Raw genomic sequence first — 17,921 nt, 5'->3', positions numbered from 1 at the left:
AAAAATTTTTATTTGTATAAAAATGAGCCTAATAAATAATTATTCTATTTAATATATAATTAAGAGTATTTCTTTCTTTGCCAACGAATTATAATTCAAATGACATAATCTCTTTATATTCACCTAAGAATTGGTAAAAAAATACTTCTTTCCTTTATTAACTTTTCTAAACATTAATTATTTATTTTACATGCAATATAAAAATAAATAAATATAATATTTATTGAGTAGAAGCAATTATACAAAAAATTTTGTTGTCATAGTATTTGAACCAAAGAAAAAAAAATGTTATTTTAAGAAAAAATAATAATATATTTTTAATAATATTCTTAATACAAAATAATAAATTTTAAATATTTTTTTAAATAATATATATTAACTAAAATAATATAATTATCCCAAATAATATATTATAAATATAGTAAAATAACATATTTCAATAAAAAATTGTTAATAAAAAATTATATAAATATTTTTTTATATAAATTTTTGTTTCGCACAAAATAAAATTATTATATGTTTGTTTGCTTTTTACGTTGTATAAATATTTTTTTAATTAAATTTATATAGTACTAAATCTTTTATCATTCTGTTCATATTTAATGTTTTAATTTTGTTTCACACAAAATAAAATTATATATATATATAATATAAAATTTTTTATCATTTGTATTTATATTTAATATTATAATTTTATTTCACATAAAACAAATTTTATTTAAATTTTAATATTATATATATATAACACAAATTTTTTTATCATTGTGTTTATATTTAATATTATATACATAATATATATTTAATATTATTTTTTTTAAGATTCTAATATATTTTTTTTGGATTTAGTACATGAATTTTTAATTTATTTTTTATGTATTATTTATTTTAATTCTAAAATCCAATAACTTTTTTTTGTACAGACATATTTTTTTAATATTTATATACTAATTTTTTATTTTGAATTTCATCCCAATATCTGAGACTTGCCAAAAAAATCTAAAATTTATAAAAAAAAATAATTAACCTGATTAACAGGTTACCTTTTTAAATCTAGACCATTCAAATAAAATATAATAAATGAAGAGTTTAGATTTAACGAATTCACAAGGTGTGCAGCACTCCATACTTAACAAGGAGCGTTTAAGGATGAGCCCTAAAAAACGTGTTTTCAACTAAAATATCTGTGTAAGTTTTTTGTTAAGCTATTGTATAATTTAACATAGGACCTGATTTGTTTGAATAAATTTTTTTATTTTTAAAAAGAAATATAAAAAGGTGCATAAATTATTTTGTATGAATAATAAAAGAAGAAATTTATGTGTTTTGTACATAATTTTTTTTATATATTTTTATTATTCAACTAAAAAATTTACATAACTAAAAACAGTTTATATATTACACAAATAAAGTTTCAATAATTTTGAACAAAATTTTCCATAATTATTTTGTCCTTTCTTTCTTACGTGTTGCCTTTTAAGTTGGAGGCTTGAAAATGGATAAATTCAGTAGTGGTGATCAAGCTCCTCAGTAGAGGAGCAGCAGCGACGATAGCTTTTCCTATAAAGATGAAGATTCTCATCAAGGTGTTGAGAACACTGATAATGTTAAATCTAAAAAAGGATGATAAATTGATGAATTCATTTAAGAGTGATATATATAGTTAAAAATACTATAGGGAAACTTGAATATACAAGTTCATTTGCCAAAGAAGTTAATTAATTGAAACAAACATGCATAAAAATTTAAATGCCACCATGTTTCATCATCCACAACTCTTCGGCCAGGGACAACAGTTTGGAAAGCTTCCATGTGATAATTTTAAATATTTAAAAAATATTTACTTTTAAAGTTAAATATTAGCTTTTAACCTTTTTCGATAAGTTAGATATTATCTTTTAAACATTATAGCATTCACCAAATATAAGAGGGACTTTTTCGCTGACATTTTAATCTTTCCTCCAAATATATGAATTATATACAGGTATATCGGGTGTAGCCATCAACAAATGAAATATAGTAGTTAAAGCCATGAAATGAAGTAATAGGGGCAGGACCCCATAAATATGAATAAATCATGTCAAGAGGTGCATTAAAATTGTAAGAATCGTGATGGAAGGGTAAAAGATGCATTTTAGCCATGCAGCAAAATTCACACAATCTGTCTTATTAATATTCGAAGGGATATTCATATTACATGATCTCATCACAGCTTGCACAATTTTTTGTGCACAATGACCTACCCTATTGTGCCATAAAAGCATAAGAATCAATAGCAGCAGAAAACACCTTAGGATATACATGAACCTTATTAAAAGAAATCTGAGATTTAGCATTATTATTGGTTGATCTTGCATCTGCTATAAATTTTCTCCAAGACCACAAAACCTGCATCAGAGCACCATTCCCAACAAGAGAAATACATGTGGTTGTATCAAAAACCTAGTCACAGACAAACATTAATGGATTGTAATTAACAAATGAACCAAAGAAATAGGGGTGAAAAATTAGAACTGCAGGAGCATGACTAACAAAATGTATTAAGATTGCTTCAAGGACATATAGCAATTTCTTTATGAAAAAGCAAAAAAGGGGGCCAATGTAAAAAATATAACAAAAAGTGTGGTGCAAAGACAGCAGAAAAACATCCAAATTCACAAAAATTTCCATAGAAAAAGCAATAAAATAAAATAAAGTGAAATGAAACCTTGGAGATATACCTTGCTTTTTGATTGTTTTGAGTTCTGCTTTCAATTGCTAATCTTGGAGAAAGCATAAGAATCAATAGCAGCAGAAAACACCTTAGGATATATATGAAGCTTATTAAAAGAACTCTGAGATTTAGCATTATTATTAGTTGATCTTGTAACAGCAACACGATTAAACTCATAAATGCCCTTCTTAGGAGATTTAGCATTATTATTGGTTGATCTTGCATCTTTTATAGATTTTCTCCAAGACCACAAAACCTGCATCAGATCACCATTCCCAACAAGAGAAATACATGTAGTTGTATCAAAACCTAGTCACAGACAAACATTAATGGACTGCAGGAGCATGACTAACAAAATGTATTAAGATTGCTTCAAGGACATACAGCAATTTCTTTATGAAAAAGCAAAAAAAGGGGGCCAAAGTATAAAATATAATAAAAAGTGTGGTGCAAAGACAGCAGAAAAACATCCAAATTCACAAGAATTTCCAAAGAAAAAGCAATAAAATAAAATAAAGTGAAATGAAACCTTGGAGATATACCTTGCTTTTTGATCGTTTTGAGTTCTGTTGCTGTTCTTTAATCCCGGAGATCTTTGAAAAATAGTCTTCAATTGAGGCCCAAGCCTGATGTGCAAAAGCACATTCAAACATTCCATTCTTGAAGCTTGTATCAGCCGCAGATGGAAGAAGATAACTTAACATAAATATAGGGTGACGGTGGCCGTCACCGTTTTTGTTTTCTAACCTTCTGCTCCGGGGGTGGCCTATGGCCATCCCAGTGCCGACACTAAATAAATGCAATTAGAACGTTAAATCATCGAAGACAAAGAAACCAAGAAAAGTAAAGAAAAGGGTTAGATTCACCTACCTCACCGATGTGTTGCGTCAATGAGGCTTTAGTCTCAAAGCAATTCGAGCATTTTTCACAGAAGTACTCGTAATTGTCATGTTTCTGTTTGGAGTGTTGCTCCAATCTTGCTCTTTCAAAAAAATTACCGTGTGAACAATTTACGCATGTGAACAACAGCGCCTGCTCTTCAGCCATAGCGATGGCTTACGTATTTGATATGCAGAGAAAACTAGGAAGGAATTGGGTTGGAATTAGAATGATGGCTTACGTATTTGATATGCAGAGAAAACTAGGAAGGAATTGGGTTGGTATGAGAGTGATGGCTTACGTATTTGATATGCAGAGAAAACTCAATGAATAGCGGCGGGGCCTTTTATAAGAACAAACTATAAAATTTCCGCACTCATTGATAAATATATACTGCAGAAATATATAAAGATATGGAAAATGCTATGTATCCTTTAAAATTCAGCCTTTTATTCAGCCTTTAAATTTAAATAATATTATTTAAATATATATTAATCTTGGTGATATGTAAAGACAATCAGGAGCCTTCTTGGATAGAATGGAATGGAAACTAGAAAAAGGATTGGTTAGTTCCTGGCTTAGAGTACCATTAGTCTCCCCCCTGCTGTCACCACTCCCACCAATATTCTTCATACAACCATTAGTTAAATCAATTTCCTGGTTGCATCACAAACTAGCAAGGAGATTTCTGTTAACAAATAGGCAGTAGTATAAATAAAGAATGAACTTGGAAAACAAAACAATGTTTATAAAGTTAGTAGGAATAATAAGATTTCTCTTCTTATTTTATGAAATCAAACTAACCTCCTTGATGGGATGTCCAGGCAAAGGCATCATAAAGTTAGCAGGATATGGGTAGTCCACCATTGCCAAAAAACTATTCGCAGACACCAACCAGTTCCATAGATCATCAGTCTTATTCAATGGCCTGGAAATTGCCTTTAATTAATTAAGGAAAATCACACAAGAAATAATGCAATATCAATATCATTATTCACCATAATCATATATTGCCGATAGGGACACATATTTCTCTTTTCTTTTCCAGAAAAAAAAAGGAAAAAAAGGAAAGAAAAGAAACAAAAGAAAAAGGAAGGAAATCCTTACCGACAGAAGTGGCAAGTGTTGGACAGTTGCACAAGGCCATTACGCGTCTGACCTATTGATGATATGTCATTCCATGACTGTTTTATGTAGTTAAAGCAAGTAGAACTCTCACGCTATTAATAAAAACAAGAAAGCAAAAATGTTAGTAGTATACAAATACATAAAATGGTCAAAATAAGATAGTAATAACCACAAGATACTGATTCACTAACCTACCTTAATATCACTGGAAACAATGTCATAGAATGTTTCTAGTGGCACAATGTCTTCAAATTGGAGAATTGGAGCTGAAGCAGCAAGTTCCCCAATAGGCCAATAGCAATATGAGGGTACTTGCATTTCTATTTGAGATGATCCTCAGTAACTCCAAGCCTCTCCTTCAGTTTATCAACTTCATTTCTCAACTGGCAAACTCAAAAGAGAATAGTTAGTTCTGAGAAGCTCTTATATATGTTTTGTAATTATAATGCAACTGAAATACACAGACTAAAAAAGAAATACCTCTTCTATAGCCTTGTTCTTGAGAGCTTCAGTTAACTTGAAGGTCTTCATTTGACCCTGACAAGTGGCCAATTCCTTGCTCTTTTCTGCAACATTCTCTACTATTTGAGCTAAATAAAAAGTAAAAATTCAGCACTAGAAAAGCACTACAATAAGCTATAAGTTGTCCAAACTTCAAGTCTAATTGTCTATTATATATTTCAGTAACCACAAATTAAAAATTGCAAAATCACCTAGTAGTTTGAATAATAAGTGTCCAACCATAACAGAAACTGCTTATATACATACATAAGAGTATATAAGACATAATACATTAACATCCCCCTTTTTGAAAGCTAATGTACATTTATAAGTGTCAAAACTATTTGAGTGGGAAATTTACGAGTAACTCAAAACATAGAAATGAATTTGCATGTGGTGTGATTCTCCTTTGAGTGCAGAAGCAGCTGTTTGAATGGCTCTTGCAACCCTCCAGATTTCATGTTGAATTGCTGCTAACCTTTCTCTTTCACTCGTTGCCTTTGATGATTCCTGTTTGAATCAGCAATCCCGGGGAAGAAATCTAGCTTGCTTTCTTTGTCCCTTGGACGCCCAAACACCTATAAGAAGCATTCATGGATTGATGATTAAGTCAAGTTTAGTAACATGAAAGTGATTAACTAAGCCAACTAACTCAAGCACACTCACAAGATGCTTGAACCACTGCCTTCCATGAAGACCATCTGCATCAAGGAAGCCTTTTTTGGCAAGGATTAGTCTATCATTCAACGCTTGCTTCTTCATATCTACTATATCACCTGCAGTTTCTTGCAATCTCAGTAGCTGCAATTCAGAACAAAGATGAGTACAAATTGGAATTGAAATGGAATAAGAAGAAAAAAAAGGGAGTCTAGCACTAAAAGATACATCATTTGCAAGCATCGTTTGGTTTACCTTTGATTCATCATCAACTTGCTTGGCAGCAGAAGCAAATTCTTGAATTGACATGGTTAATGGATGTAGAGAAACTTGCTGATCTAACAATTTGAGTTAAAGGGTCATATTGAATCCAATTCAAATTTTAGGGGCCAAATCGAGTATTGAATTACAAAATCTAATAAGTGTAAAAATTATATCAAGCAACTACTGAGCAAGTAATCAAATTCATGCTTACTCACGTTTATTCGGAGCAGAATCACTTGTGAATGGAGTTGTTACATTATTATTGGCTTCCTCATAATTAGAATAATTATTATGACTGTTCAAAGTGCTAATCTTGTTGCCATCCTCAATATTTAGCTGCATTGAAAGTTAATTAATAATGACCATATCATTATCACAAATAATGCATACATTCCTCAAATTAGGTTGCATTTGAATAAAAACACACAGAAATTGTACCTGATTGGAAGGGGTTACTAGAGAAGGAAGAAAGGAAAGGTTTGATCATGTTGACAGAGAGAATGGTTGTGCAGTGGCCGCATCTGACACTGAGAACTGCCATTGACATGCTGGTGCATGGCACGCTCACCACTAAAATGGATGAACACAATCCACATTGCACGTAACATATCTCTTCAGGAACATCAAACACATGCCTCACTAGTGTTCTACTTGATGACATGCCTAATATTAATTAATTATATCAGAGTGAGATAGAAAAGTAATGCATCTCTATCGTCTAGCTTATTGGAAACGAAGCATTTATATACTACATATACATACAGTTGAAGAAGCAAATTAATAGTTTAATTTGAAAATGGACAATAATAAATCATATATATCATATATCATATGCATCTTCTTCCTTTTTGTATGCTGCTTTAATTTCCACTGCCGCACTTAGCTCCAACATTCATCCAAAAAATTTACTAACATAAATATCAAAAGCAATCATATAACTTTCCGTCCAATCAAGAAGCACTTAAACGAGCACGGACACCGCGCCGGCTTCCACTGCTTGATTCTGTTTCTTCCCCATGACAGAGCTCAACCACCAGCTTCAATGCCGTCTTATGAGCCTCCTGCGATATACAATCTCGTATCACACTCGTGATTTCAAACAACATTTCGGTTTTCGCGCTGATCCACTGGATCGGATTTGAAACCGCAAATGCCGATTTCAAAAGCAGTGTTGCGTACGCTCTTGATTGGCAGCTCCCAAGCTTCAACGCTTGCAGCAACGATTCAAGGAACTGAAGGCACTCGTTGTTGATTAGCTTCTAAATCTGATTTTCCGAGAGATCAAGATGAAACAAGATCTAAATCGCAGTTTCAGTCAGATCTCGTTCTTCTTCTTCGGCGCTATTGTTCTTCTTTATCATGATTGTAGCTAAGAACTCTATTGCAACTGAAGAGATTTATAACGAGAGTGACATCGACGCTAGTCTAACAGAGCAACAGCGGCGCGAGTGTGACGGAGCTGCGACGAGCGCGGGAGCAGCAGAGCGAAGACGGCGCGGCGGCAGTAGAGAGGGAAGGTTGGTGAAATGACAGAGGTGAAATGGAGAAGGCGCAAATTGGGGTTAATTTATGTGGTAAAATGTAAGTGGTGATGATGAATCTGTGCTCCACTGCCTCAATCTTTGTTCTGATTCAGTTGAAATCGGGGCTCTCAGTCACTTACAACAGCTCCCTCAAGCTTCTCTGTTCTCAGACTTTGCCTCGTGGTGGGAAGCATCAACTACCCAATTGCAGCAACAATCTGAAGAAGAAGCTGATTGTCGTTTTTTGGCGAGTCTATGCTGAAACATTTGGAGATCTCGACATAATTTCATTTTCGAGGGCAGCAAGATGAGATCAGGTGATGTCCTCTCAGCAGCTGGGTGGATGATTCGGGCTCCTAATCTAAATATTCTCCAGGATGTGCCATGAATGCATTTCTTCTTTTATTTTGGTTACGTTTTCTTCGTTTTCTTCTTAGCATATTAGCTCATCTTTTACTGGAAAACTCCAGTGAACTTTGAGAATACCCCACCTCTTCTTGTTTTGGTGTTCTATCACTTTGGAAAGCTGTATTCCATTTCATAAATGAAATATGGCAAATTCTACGGTATTGATGCAGGGGACAAATCTACATGTGCTATTTGAGTTCTTGAGGGACAAATGTCTATTGAATTGAATGGGACAACTTCTACGGCTCTTAGCTCTTTCAGCGGCTAGAGTACTTGTCAAGAAGGTGGTGTCACCTTTTTAACATTGATTTATTTGTCAATCAAAATTTTAAGTAATGAATACGTGAAAATAAATTATTTTATGAACTATGTTTATTTATCTTTGTTTTTGATAATTAAATTAGTGGGTCCACATTACTCAATAAATTGGTCCATTATTTTAGTATTACATCTTGTCCCAATGTATTTCAATATAATAGTCAGTCTAATTAGTGAAAAAATGTACCAATAGGTTATAACTCAAATGACATGATTTTTCCATACTCAATTAAAAAGTTATTTTTAACTAGTGTATATTTTTATATTCTATACGGAATAATATATAAAATTATATAAAAAATTTTATTAAAAAATTAAATAAAAAATATATAGTAATTATTATTATAAATATTTTATAAAGTTATAATTAAAATTAAACTCTAAGAATTTTTAATATTAAAAATAAATAGTATTTGTCTTAATCAATTTGAATTTGTTGAGTGGTCATCTCACTCGAACTCATTTGCTTAAGTAAGTATTCGGAGTTCGAATCTCATATTACACGCGTAATAATTCAGTAGCTAACGGTTGGTCATTAATAAATGTAATATCAATATATGGTTAGACTTTATAGGAGTACTAAAATTTGTGAGTATTCGACCCGTCTCTGCCCGGTAAGGACGGGTAATAACCCGACCGCGAGGCATGACGGGTCGGGTTTAGTGTGTACCTGCTCCAGGTATATACATAGTAACACTTTTTAGAGATTAAGATTTGTCTCACATCACATGTTTAGTGATTCACAATTTCAGTTCATTCTCCATAGCCATGCCAGAGAGACCCAATCATCTTCACCCAGAGTCTTCTTCCTCTCGACTTCTCCCTAGAAAGCCTCACAACTCTTGTTGTTGTCACAGCTCTTATCGTCTTACCACTGAGCCCATCATCGTCGCTACTGAGCCTGTTACCATCTACCTTCACAGCTCTCGTCGTTGCCACTACTGAGCTCATCACCGTCGTTGCTGAGTCCGTCGCTACCTTCTTCCTGAACCCCTTTCCTCTAGGTAAATTCTTTACACTCATCGCCGCCTTCTTCCTGTTGAGCCTCTTTTTTCTAGGTAAATTCTTCTCCCTCTCTCTCCATCACATTGTGAGTCTGTTAAGCTCTTTGATTCTTCTTCCATAGATTTATCACTTGATCGTCGCTGTAGATTTATATGATTCTGTCATCGGAGTTCCTTTCCCCTAAGCACGCCACTGTCTTCCTCCTCTATCTCTCTGTCCGCAAATAAGTTTCTCTTTCTCTCCCTTTCTCACATTATGAATGACTGAATCTGTATTTCATTGAATTTGTACTTAGTAAAACTGTGAATTTGTGTTATAATTTTGTTCGTGAAGTTGTGAATTTGTGTTACGATTTTGTTTATATACTGCATTTTACTGATTTCTTGTTCATATTATGTACTTATATTTTCATGATTGATTTTAAGGTTATTTTATATAAAAATAAATATGTTTCATGATTGATTTATCATTAAAATGTGCTTACATAAAGTTCATTTTGCATTTTTCATTTTAAATCGTTATCGATTTTGGTTTCTAATTACTAATGTTAGCATGTTGCAATAGTTTATATATGTTGATTGAGAATTAGGGTTTTTGTGATTTTACTTGATTTATATATGTGCAATGAATCTAATTGCTGATGTTGCAATAATTTGTCAATTTTTTCAATAGGTGCTTTATATATGGTTTGCTTTGTTCTTTTATTTTTTTTAATATAGTTGATTTAAGATTATTTCATGGCAAGTAATGTTAGAGAAGACACACGAAACAATATTACTGCTCCTAATGATATTGAGATTGAAATTTAGAGTAATGCTAATCTACTTCATGTTAAATTTATAGTGATCAGACATTTTTTTTAATTTCATATTATTTGACATTATTATATGAATTTTATGTTTGTATTTTAATTTATGTATGAATTTTAATTTTTTATCTTAATTTATGTATGAACATGTAAATTTTAAAGTGTTATTTAACTGTTATAGGGTGGGTAAGTGTGGAGAAGGTACCGCAGGAGAGGGTTAGGATACAATATTCTACTATCCGCAAGCATAGGTGGGGGTGGGTAATTGAGAAGTTTAAAGATGGCAGGGCAGGGACAGGTGGGCAAAAACCCGCCCCACTGCCAACCCTATATGTGATGGATTAATTTTTCACCTATGCAATTAGGAAATACCGTAGAAGAAAACAGTAGTTATTTTTAAAGTAGAATAATTTCTCATTGATAGCAATATTTAATTATGGAGATTTGTTTTTGTTGAAATTTACATGTGATGATTTTATTTGTTAGTATTATATTCATTATTGAAGTAAAAATAATATGATCAATATTGCTACCTGTTAAAATTTCATATTTTATGACATGATTTTCAAGTTTGCAAACTTATAGACTTATATCATTACAAAAGTTATTAAGTTGGTTAATATCCTTTGATAACATTAATGAAACACTATCGTTGAGTATTCGTTTGTGGGAAGAGAAACCAATAACACTTTTTATTATTCAATATATATTTTATTCTATTGTAAAATGAATTATTATTTGCTAAATTGGTAAATACATTTTCTTCTAATTTCTTATACTATTTTATTTGGTAATGTTCTCGTATAGTGCATGGGATAATTAATAAAACTATATAAATTTTTTATTAAAAAATTAAATAAAAATATATATAATAATTATTACTATAAATATTTTATAAAGTTATAATTAAAATCATAGGTTAACGATTTTTAATGTTAAAAATATTAAAAATAATTACTCCTGTTTTAAAAAAATATCATTCATCCCCTCTCTATCTTCATCGCAAGTCCCTATTTAATTATCCTCTTAGAAAATGCAGATACCCACAGTTATCTATAGATATTCTTTGAATTTTTTTTAAATTAATAAAAAAATATAATAATATAATAATCATAAAATAATCAATTTAATATAATTTAATATAACTCATAATATATTTATTATAAAAAATAACCTTTCAAGATTAAAAACACAAGAAGTGTTAATAGCAAATGAAAATTCAAAATTATATGTAAACAAATCAAAATAATGTATTTAATGTGATTTGCAAGAAAAAATTTTGTTATTCAAGTATAATATACGTTTTATTATTTTGTACAGAATAATATTAGTTTTAGTTTATATATTATTATTATTGGGTATTAAAAATAAACAGTATTTGTACTATTAGTATTTTTTTAATCTTTTTCAATTCTAACCGAGATTAAGTCTAAAAGCTTACTCACTTTATTAGAAACAAATATAGTCTAATAAATTTCCATCTGATAGTGTTATATATACATTGGAATAATTATAGGAGAATTAACTTTAGCAAATTAATGGTACAGTGTTTAGTCACTACAAAAATATTTTTTCACAAAATTATCAATCAATTATGTATGACTTCTGATGAAAATAATATATTCAACATGAATATTATTTATTAGGTAAAACATAATAAACTGATAAAGAAAAAAATTATTACAATGGGTATATTTATTTTAACTAATATTCTTCTATTTAATACTATAAAAAATACACTGGTCACCCTAATTACTATAACCTAACTTATATCGGCAATAGTAGAATGCTTAAATTGAGTCATTTCTAGGCTATGGTATTCATCAAACAAACAATCAATTAAACATTTATCTGTACATTCTCATTTTGAGTACATTTATATATAAAAAAAATTAAACATAAAAAAAAAGAAGAGTTGAAATAGTAAGAGCAACCAAAATAATGATTCTTAGAGCAACTCTAATAGAATTAAATTTAGGTATCAATTTTGACGTGTACAGTAAATAAACTAATTTAAACTTTAAACTTTCATTGGATACAATTTTTAAAATGATTCTGGTATTAATAAAGAGATACCATATTACTTTAAAAAAAAGAAGAATGAAATATTACCACTTGTTTAAGCACATCCATTAAATAAATACTAATAGTGTTACTCTAACGTTGTTTTATTGTAACGTTGTAATAAAGACTAATTAAAATTTACTTAAATAAATTAAATGTACTTATTTATGCTCCGTATTTTACTACTTTATTTTTCATCATCTTATCAATTTGGTAGAAAAATAGATCCAAATCAATTTAACTTAATTTTTTTAATTATTTATAAAATTTTAATTTTTCTCTCAATCTAAATATGATATATAATTATTAATTTTGTAATTTTATAGTTTTATTTTAGTTAAATTTTTAGAATTTAATTAAATTTATTTAAAATAATAAAAAATAATTTAAAATTTAAATTAAAATAAAACCAAGCATTGGGTGACAAATTTTACATTAAGTTTTAAATCAAGTCTTATAATATATAATTCACAAATATTTATGTGGCATCTTGGAGATCTAAAATAACATAAAATTAATATCAAACATTAGAGATACTCTTATAAATTTATTTGGCCATTTGTATATAAAAGACCAGAAGATTATGACTATCTAATAAAATTAATTTGTATTATTACATTTAATTTGAATAAATAAAAAATTATCTTATTTTAATTTGGTCCTTAATTCACATGATTCGATTTTGACTTAATACTTCAGTAGATATGATTTGATTTAATTTAATATGATTATTAATTAAAAATATCTCAGTTAGCTATTTTGTTCGTATATTTATTATTTTAATGATTAATAAATTACTCAAATTAATTAATATACATAATTAATATAATTATTTTGATTTAATAAATTAAAAGAAATAAATTAAAGAATACTATCAAAATATTAAAAGAAATAAATTAAAAAATACTACCAAAATAAATTAATATAAATTATAATAAATTGTATAATATTTAAAGATCTAATTAAAATAATTAGTTGATATAATTAATTTATTATAGTAAATTATATTTAATGAGTTAAAAAAAAGAAATTAAAAAATATTCTAAAAAATATGGCACATCAGTTCCATCATTAAATACAGACATTTGATTTTTATATAATATAATAGATAATAGATTAGTAAAAACAAATAGAAGTATGACTTTAATTAATATTCGATAAAATATTCATTTAGAATAAAAAAAAGGTAAAAGTATGATATTATTAAAATAATAAATTTTTATGTTTAAAAAGTTATATTTAAATAAAAGATTTGTAAAATATAAAACTTAGAGTAACATATCTTCATGAACATTAATCGTGAATCAGTTCTGAACTAACATAAAATTATAATACAATTTAATTACAAAAAAATCAATAATTAATATTAATATTAATATTAATCAATAATTTTTAAGCAATTTTTTTAAAATTGTTTTGCATAGAATAAAATATTTTTTGTAGTATAATTGAAATAAATTCGTTAAAAAAATTTATTAAAAAATATTCATGAGCTATTAAAAATAGACAAAAGATTATTGTATAAAATCAGCTTTGATAGCTCATTAATATTTTTCATGTTTTTTAGTTTGGACTTATGTTGAAGTAAAAAAGTGTTTCACGTACATTATTATTATTATTATTATTAATTTTTGATAAAAGTCTTCCACATATGTACTACTGATATACATACTACTACTAATAAATGATGGTCATGCAAGCATGCATTGCTTTGAAAAGGGGAAGAGTGAAAATAGAAATGGTAATTCGAATCAGCTAGATTCGAATTATGTAGTATTTTGTTTTACAAGCTAATTTGAATCAGCTTGTCTCTATTTATTCCAATATATAATTCGAATCCATCCGATTCGAATTATGCTATGTTCACGTGCTAAGGTAATTCGAATCAGTTTGTTTCGAATTACATGCAAACCTAGTTCAATGTATCCTGATTCGAACTATATGATTTTGTGCAGTGGTGGATTCCTGAATCCATTTTTCATTTGGCTGATTTGCGTAAAAATTTAATTCTCTTTTTTGATGGGAAAAGGGGGCATAAGGCCCAAAAAAAAATATAAACACTCATCACTCTAACAAATTCAATGCCCTTTCTATCTGTATCCGGCATATGAGTAATGAAAGGGGGTGGAGCAACAAATTGATGAAGACCCATCGGTAAGCTATGGGCATGTTTAGCAAGCTCGTTTGTACTAAAATTGGCCTCTCTCAGAATATGATCAATTTTGAACTCTCCTGGCTTGGCTTGAAGTTCTTTGATGGCACGGATGAGGGTCGTGCTTCCATGGAAGGAGGTTGAGCTATTCTGAATCAACCTAACTGCGCAGGTAGAGTCAGATTCTACCTTAATCTTGTTAAATCCAATATCAATTATAATCGTAAGGCCCAAATAAATTGCCCACAATTCTGCTTCTGTAATAGTAACCTTGCCAATGTTCATCATAAAACCAGGTAACACCAGACCATTAGAATCCGTGATAATTCCACCGCAAGCCCCTGAACTAGAAGTTTGGAGGAATGATCCATCAACATTAATTTTACTCCAACCATTTTCTGGAGGTCTCCACCCAACCAAAACTGACGATGTTGTTCTCAGAGTCATTCTACTTATCTCAGTAACTTCTAGAACTTCATCATAATTCCTAGCTACTCTTTTGATTTCGGGAATGACTTGCTGGTATCGACTGTTTTCCTATTGAAAAATTAAACTGTTTCTCTTTCTCCGGATGACATTACATGCGGTGAGGAAGAAGGTGGGCCATGAAGTCCCACTGTCATTGCGAGAGACCTTATGCAGATTGTCCGTAAGCCATTCATGAAGAGACTGGCTAAGGAACGGGTCACGTGGATCTCTGTTTGAGCTGCTAAACCAAATACTTCGGGCAAAAGGACAGTCTCTCAGAACATGGAGCAGACTCTCATCTTGATCTGGGCATCTGGGACAGCACCCATTATCAGTAAGTCCTCGGTTCCTTCTCCTGGCATTAGTTAATAGAGCGTTGTGGCTTAATAACCAAGAAAAAGTCTTTAGTCTCTGAGGCATTCTGGCTTTCCAACATAATCTATAAATCTCATCAGGATTTATGTCTTCCACATAGTAAGCCTTATAAGCTAAATTAATAGAAAAACTTCTATGTGGTTCCGGTAGCCAACTGATAGAGTCTCGACCTAGGGAGTGGTTTAGAGCTTTCAAAGTACGTATCATGTCAACAACCTCATTTGGGATGGCATGAGATAATTTTTCCAAATCCCAGCAGCCATCATCCGTAGCATAGGCCTCTAGGGTTTCGTTATCCCTATCATTGCTAATTTGACTGAGCAATAACTCACTAAGATTTTCAATACCAGGGATCCAGTGACTTTTCCAGATCTTGATGCTCTTACCATTGCCAATACGCCAAACAAGATTGCGTTGAAAGTCATCCCAAACTTTAACAATCCCTCTCCACGCGTTCGAACAATTTAATCTCTTAGCCACCTTGGGGATAGGGCTATCACCACAGCCATGCTTAGCCTTCATAACCTTTACCCAAAGTGCTTGGTCATTATGGACTAAACCCCATGCCAATTTCATGAGATAAAGGTTGTTTGTTTCCTGAGCCTTCTGCAAACCTAGACCTCCCAACTCTTTAGGCTTGCAAATAGAATCCCAATTGATGAGATGGATCTTTTTATCTCCTGCGTCTGACCCCCAAAAAAATCTCTACAAATCTTGTCAATTTGATTACAAACTTCCTTAGGCATCTTCATAGTCTGCATAGTATAACTTGGTATTATTGAGAGGATGGAACAAGAGTGCTCCTTCCTGCTAACGAAAGAGTCTTCATATTCCAACTGGACAGCTTGGCGTGCATCTTGTCAATGATCGGTTGAAAGTGTTGCTTCCCACATTTTTCATGAATAAGGGGTACTCCGAGATACTTTCCTAGGTTGTTGGTTAGGGGAATGCCAAGGTCTCTGCTAAGCTCTGCTCTAATATTGTGGTTGACATTCTTAGAGAAGAACACGCACGACTTGCTGAGACTGACTTTTTGACCGGAAGCTTCACAAAAAATACTCAAAGCCTCCTTGATGATTTGGACTTGATCTTTATTTGCTTGAGCAAAGAGAATGAGATCATCTGCAAAACAGAGATGAGATAATTGAGGTCAATTTCTAGATAGAGTAATAGGTTTCCAACTTTTCTTTTCCACTAAAGAGTTAATTAAATGGGAAAGCCTTTCAATACACAAGACAAAAAGGTAAGGGAATAAGGGATCTCCCTGTCTTATGCCTCTGGTTGGGATGAAAGTTTCTGAATGAGACCCATTCCAAAGCAAATTCATAGTTGGAGAGGAGATGCAATGATAAATAACATTTACAATATTATCCGGGATGCCAATGTCTTTAAGAGTCTCAATGATGAAACCCCAATTGAGTCGATCATACGCCTTCTCCAAGTATATCTTAATTGCCATAAGACCTTTTCCTCCATTTCTGGTCCTCATCATATGTATTACCTCTTGTGCGACTAAGATATTGTCTGCACTAACCCTTCTTGGGATGAAGCTTGCTTGAGTATTAGACACGATAGCCCCTAGGGTCGGCTTAATCCTTTCAGCTATCACCTTGGTAACGATCTTATAGCAAACGTTACATAGGCTAATCGGTCTGAATTGGGCAAAGTTCTCAGGTGAAGGAACTTTAGGAATGATAGAGATAAGAGTTTGGTTCACTCTAGCAATATTTTCTGGGGTCCTAAAAATCATTTGAATCCAACTTACTAGGGAATCTGCCACAGTATCCCAAGAATGCTGAAAGAACTTTGTTGGGAGTCCATCACTTTCGGGAGCCTTCTAGCTACCCATATTGAAAACTGCGTGCTTGACTTCCTCGAAAGTGATGTTCTTGTTTAGGTGGACAAGGTTATCTTCTGCCACTCTAGGAAATTTACCTACAATAGAAAAGTTAGGAAACACCAAAGAATAATTATCAGGGGCATATAAAGATTTAAAAAAGGATACACCCAGGTATTTGAGTTCTTCCACATCATCAATCTATTTTCCTTCATTGTTCTTGAGCGAAGTGACATAGTTCCTTCTTCTTCTCCCATTTGCTTTTTGATGAAAGTATTTAGAGTTCTTGTCTCCAAAATTGATGATATTGCACCTAGACATCTGCATCCAATAGCTCTCTTCTTGAACAACAATTCTTTTGTATTCCCTCCAAAGGTCGTTATGGAGTTTCTCTAGAAATGTGTTATTGTTAAAAGAGAGACTTTGATTGATTCCATCAAGTCTGAGGAGGATTCTTTGCTTCTTTCTAAAGATGTAACCGAAAACCTCTTTATTATAAATCTTAGCTTTATTTGTAAAATTATTAATATTAGAGACATGATCTCCCTGCTTGATCCAACTGTTTTTTACTAATCTTTGGTAATCTTCATGAAGGAGCCAATGCGCAAGAAGCCTGAAAGGTTTATCTCTTCTTCTCGTCTCTAAGTTATTGAAGTCTAAAAGGATGGGGATATGGTCAGACTTCAACTTAGGGAGATGTTTAACGCCGGCTAATGGAAAGAGATCATTGAAACCCAAGTTGCAAAGAAACCGGTCCAGCCTTTGTTTGACTCTATTCCTCTGCCAGGTAAAGGGGGGTCCTGAAAAGCCTAGGTCTTTTAGGC

The 17,921-nt window shown here is 31.3% G+C and overlaps 1 pseudogene; it reads right to left on the bottom strand.

The window, feature by feature from the left end:
• Positions 1 to 2,112: 2,112 nt before the first annotated feature.
• On the bottom strand, positions 2,113 to 7,245 carry LOC112802803 (uncharacterized; annotated as a pseudogene).
• Positions 7,246 to 17,921: the final 10,676 nt, after the last annotated feature.

Source organism: Arachis hypogaea, chromosome 5 (assembly GCF_003086295.3).
Source record: "Arachis hypogaea cultivar Tifrunner chromosome 5, arahy.Tifrunner.gnm2.J5K5, whole genome shotgun sequence".
Taxonomy (NCBI): domain Eukaryota; kingdom Viridiplantae; phylum Streptophyta; class Magnoliopsida; order Fabales; family Fabaceae; genus Arachis; species Arachis hypogaea.
This window is presented reverse-complemented; position numbering and strand designations above follow the sequence as displayed.